Raw genomic sequence first — 6,000 nt, 5'->3', positions numbered from 1 at the left:
CTAAGCTCGACTCTTAAAGAAAGGGGTTTCCTTCGAAGTGCTAATGACAACACTTTATTTATTAAAAAAGTCGGTCCTGATATCACCGTTGTCTTGATGTATGTGGATGATATTGTTCTAACTGAAAATCACAAGAAAGAAATTGCCAACAACACTAAGGAATATCTACATAGAGTGTTTGACATCAAAGATCTGGGAAGGCTAAAATACTTTCTCGGGATTGAGTTGGCATACTAAAAAAGGGGCATGTTCTTATCTCAAAGAAAATATACATTGGATATTCTTAAGGAGACAGGTAGGCTTGGAGCTAAAGTCGTTGAAACTCCATGTGAAACAGAAAAAAGGGCAGACAGGCTTGAGGGGGAGCTTATTGAAGACAAGGACAAATATTAGCGAACGGTAGGAAGACTTATCTACCTTACGGTCACTCGCCCTGATATAGCCTATGCAGTCAACCAAGCAAGTCAAGTTATGCACACTCACACATAATGATCTTCAAGTTGTAGAGAGAATTTTGAAGTATCTTAAATGAGCACCTAGTCAATGCTTATGGTACAAGAAATTCGGGCATTATGATATACTTGGATACTTCGACGCAGACTAGGCAGGGGATGTTCAAGATAGACGATCTACTACGAGTTGCTGTATTTTTGTAGGAGGAAATATGATTTCTTAGAAAAGCAAAAAATAGAACGTGGTTTCTCGATCCAACTCAAAGGTAGAATACCGAGCTATGGCTTCAAAAACAAGTGAAATCATGTGGACAAAAATGGTGCTAAAGGATCTGGGAATCCAGAATAAGCTACCAATCTCTATGTACTGTGACAATCAAGCTGCGATTCATATAGTCACAAATCATGTCTTTCACAAAGGAATGAAACATATTGAAATTGATTGCCATTATGTTTGTGAGAAGGTTCAGAACCGTGAAATTCAAACTTCATTTACAGAAAGTTCGAACCAGCTGGCTGATGCATTGACTAAAGGATTGTCTCGCGATCAGTTTTTAAACATCATAAACAAGTGGGGCTGCTATGATATCTTCGCCCCACTTGTGGGAGAGTGTTAAAATACGACTCTATAATGGTTGAGCCTGATATCTCATGATTCACGGTGGTTGTTATGATAAACCTTGTAAATCAAGCAAGATATCTTTATCTTGCTGGATACCTTACCATTTTGTGCATGCCTATCCTCTCTTTACCATTATGTACGTGCCTATCCTCTCCTCTCTGCACCTCTATAAAAACCGTGTATCTCTGGTTGTAAAGATGATCAATAAATATTTTTTAGAGTGACTTAGCCGTCTTCATGGATGTAGGTTTATACAGGCCTAACCATGTTAAATCTGCGCCTTCTTCATATTTTCTGTTTCGTTTCGTAACAAAGCTTCTGACAGCAGGCATGCATAATGCTAGGGATTATGGCCGATGACGGTTAGGTTTATTTATCTCACCAGCTGGCTGATGCATTGACTAAAGGATTGTCTCGCGATCAGTTTTTAAACATCATAAACAAGTGGGGCTGCTATGATATCTTCGCCCCACTTGTGGGAGAGCGTTAAAATACGACTCTATAATGGTTGAGCCTGATATCTCATGATTCACGGTGGTTGTTATGATAAACCTTGTAAATCAAGCAAGATATCTTTATCTTGCTGGATACCTTACCATTTTGTGCATGCCTATCCTCTCTTTACCATTATGTACGTGCCTATCCTTTCCTCTCTGCACCTCTATAAAAACCGTGTATCTCTGGCTGTAAAGATGATCAATAAATATTTTTTAGAGTGACTTAGCCGTCTTCATGGATGTAGGTCTATACAGGCCTAACCATGTTAAATCTGCGCCTTCTTCATATTTTCTGTTTCGTTTCGTAACAAAGCTCCTGACAGCAGGCATGCATAATGCTAGGGATTATGGCCGATGACGGTTAGGTTTATTTATCTCACCAAATTAAGTACATATGTCCGAAGCCCCCCCCCCCCAACAGTTAAATTTTTTTTTTTAAAAGCCCAGTCCTAGCCCAGCCCTGACTGCAGCAAATAGTTTGATTCGTCCATATGAAATAGATTTTTATTAATAATTGTAGCCATTTTTTATTTTATCTCAAAAAAAAAAAATCGGGGCCGCTGCCCCCGAACCCCCGACTATCACACAAATGTTTTTTTTGTTTTGCTACACCCCTGTTTGCCCCCCCACCCCCCACCCCACATGAATCCTAGTGCATATGTCCCATTGTCCTACGACCATCAGGTAGTTAGGAAAGGGTACGCGGCAAAGAATTTGGAGGCCATGCTGTTTGGACTTTGGTGCATACAAGCTGCAAAACTGTGCGTGTTGTCGTGTAGAAGGGACACGTAAAGGACCGTTCTTGGCAGTGGGTTAGATGGGATATCTTGCCTTTGTTTTCATTTTGGCATTTTGTTTTTCCAACTCTGACATTGGAATAAGATAACAAAAAGTTGTGTTCAATCTTGGACCATGCTCCTTACAATCACCGAAGCTGGTGAACTGGAACCAACACTAGGGTACATAGCCATGGCGTTTAGCCGCTCCTTTGATCTCAACTCGTGGTTCCTGAACCTTGGTCAAAGACCCACAAAACCCGACCACTTTGCAAAACAATGTCGACTCGGGCATGTCGGTTCAAGTCATTGTGAACTAAATGCAATTTTCTAATTAACTTGGTTGATCTGAGTCTGGGTTCAGCTCTAGTCGGAAATAATTGACCCGCGATGGCACCATTTTGATTATATGGATGAAACCAATGTTGTGTTGTTTGAGTGCGACCAAGGGACAAGTTGGGAAGAGTTGGTTTTGGGACAGCCATGTCATAGTTCTACCGAGTCTCGATTTAGGCTGCTAGCTCAAAGGGTTGCCTTACGGGGCTGGCCCATGGTGTCAACCCATTGTTTTGGTTTAAACAAGGGATGAAACTAGCCGGGAGTTGGCATTAGCTAATCGTAGCTAGGCAAGATATTTAGCATGGTTGGCTACCGACCAAAATCTACACCCCCCCCCCCCCCCCCCCCTAAACCTTTCACCTTAGCAGCCAGAATATTAGTTTTGTACCATGGTGACTAGGGGTGGCAATCGGGTCGGGTTGGCGGGTCGTGTCAGCGGGTCAGCATACCTCAACACGAACCCGACCTGTTTATTAAACGGGTGGGCTAAGAAGCAGGTTGGCGGGTCGTGTCAGAAATTGCCACTCCTAATGGTGACATGCTGATATTTTAGGCAGTCTCACTCTTTGCAGGTCATAGTCACTAGTGAAGCTAGTTTAGCAAAGGTATCTAGGCTGACTTATCGCAGCATGGACCCTCTTCGTGGGGCGGAGGGTTAATTGAAACAAGCTTAGATGGCTCAACATAAACTCCCCTATATAGACAAAACCATTCGATGGGTCTCAGCCCTCTGCTCACTTTTGTTGGTGTCAATAGAGGAGAGATTTGGGTACATGACAAGCAGTTGTGAGCATTCATGATATGCCCACCCACATGGTCTGAATTGAATGATAAAGAATACTCATATCGCTTGTTGAAGAAAGACAACTTTAGTGCAATTTAGACTACCAGATTTGTCATTGTTCATCTGCCACATAGGCACACTAAAAAAGACATGAGATGCTATTTTTTGCGCAGTTTTCATTCAGAATAAGTCTATAAGGAGATACGACACGTCCTCTCCATACGACTATTCCTGTCCAAGTTGTTCAGGAAAATGGAACAACATAATTTGCCTCCCTATCAATAGGCAGGAAAAGGAGAGATACCACGTGTCTCCCTTGTGCATCTGGATTGCATGAGAAAGGACGAACTTGATAGGCCACAATGTGTTTTGGGCCATGGGGTATTTGACACCTGTCCTGAACACCATCTGATTTTTAAAGCCTACTAGTAAAAACTAAATTTAATTTTTCAGCACAGTCAAATACATGGGCAGGCCACCTAACAAACCTGACCCACATGCCGAATAATGGTTTCCTGGTGGGGCTTCGGATCTTGGCTACCCTTAAAAGGGTGTTCTGTAATTTGAGGGATGCTACGTACCTCTAAGACTCGTAGTCCTTGTGATGACGCCAGGGAAGGTGGGTGAGGTATGAGCTTTCCACTATGATTTAATTAGATGGGTGTGATGCTCACATGGCCCAATCTATTGGCCATGTGGGGCCCAAAAATGGGTAGCTGGCACACTTTCTTTTCCTACTAGATGGAATACCTTGCTGCAAACAACAAGCGGAAACTTTTCATTCATATTTTCGTACGTATGAACTATCTATCCTATATAAGACAAATGGTTTTGATAATTTTTCCATCTTTAATTGGTTTGGTCTCAAGGTTTTTGGAGATGATATGCATATCATCATGAATTGATGCAAAGAGAGATATTGATGGGAAAATTAATTAAAATTGGAAATCTTTAGATGATTTGGTTTGATTACTCATGAAATAATATTATGAAGATATTTTTCTTAGCTTTTATCCGCAAGTGGTTGACGCTAATAAAATTTTGTTCCTGGTCTTTGTTATCGTGTCTTTCTCAGCAGTGAACACTTGGACAGGATTGGTGTTAGCTTTAGTGTGGAAGCTGGTTGTTTGGCATTGAGATTGGTAATTAATGCATATTGCATGTGCTGTTTTCTGTTACCTACTTTGTACACTTGTATCTAGTCTGTTTTGCTTTGGTTGAGTTTTGATGTAAAATATCGAATTACTTGTAACTTTCTTCAAGCTACCCTTGTACTTTGGTTCAAGTTGATCGTACCTTAAAAGGTTAAACCGTAAATTTGAACTGTAATGTGTCTGAGGGCATTGTGCGATTGATACCTTTAAAGCCTTCTAAATTAAACTATGAATGTACAATGATAAGCTTATCAGATGGTGTCAAAATTGAAGAACACTAAAGCCTTAATAGACTACATCAAAATGTTTCAGAAGCTCATGTTAGACGTATCGAATATGCCGGATAAAGACAGACTCAACTGACTTATTGTGAGATTGCAGTCTTTAGCACAGTCTGAAGTGGAAATGAGCAATCACGAGACTTTAAAAAATGCGTATGTGATGACCAAGCGACTGGTGGATACACAATGCAAGTCCTTCACTCCATCGATTAAGGCTGGGAATAGAGATGACAGTGGACTGGGGCGGGGGCGAGGGACAAGGTCTCCACCTCCGCCCCTTCTCAAAAATTTAATCTTCATCCCCGGTCCATCCCCGTGGTGAGGGAGACTTTGGACCTCCACCCTCGCCCCGTCCCCACCCCACCCCACCCCCGCCCTGTCCCCGTCCCCGCCCCATCCCCATCCCCATCCCCATCCCTGCTGTCTCTCTCTCTCACGGTGTTAACTCTCTATCTCACACAATGTTTGTTACTTTATAACCATCCCACATATATATATATATATATATATATATATATATATATTTACATATTTTATTGAAGCTAATATGGTTTAATAGTTCATTCATATGGCCGATTGCCGAACATATGACTGCCGAACGGGTCATGTTGATGCTAAATTTTTTCTGACAAAGGATAAATAAATGCATTAGATGAAGATAAAAAGAAAAATGAGAGGTTGATAGCTAAACTGGACACTTCATTATCAAATCACACATAAATGGTATGTATGAATCAACATTAATCATATCACATTCCCTTTTGGGATGACATAAAAAACTTTATAGGAGAAAAATATGTGTATGTCCTCCCATCAAAGTAGGTCATTGGAATATGGTGGCAAGCATGATACCAAGGGAGAAAGTTCCATAACTGATTCGATGGCAATATCAGTTATTGTAATAAAGAAATTTCATTATTGCATACTCTGAATGGGCGAGAATGGCAAGAGGGTGTTTCTTTATTTCATGAAGAATCTTTGATTCACAAGAAAAGCATCTTCAATGAAACTTGGAGAGCATTGTTCAATTCACGGTGTGTTCATAACCAACATAGTAAAGACTGACAGCAAATGTACTGAGAAGCACACCTACAG

Source organism: Nuphar pumila, chromosome 13, assembly GCF_984573655.1.
Source record: "Nuphar pumila chromosome 13, dmNupPumi1.hap1.1, whole genome shotgun sequence".
Classification (NCBI taxonomy): Eukaryota; Viridiplantae; Streptophyta; class Magnoliopsida; order Nymphaeales; family Nymphaeaceae; genus Nuphar; species Nuphar pumila.
This window is presented reverse-complemented; position numbering follows the sequence as displayed.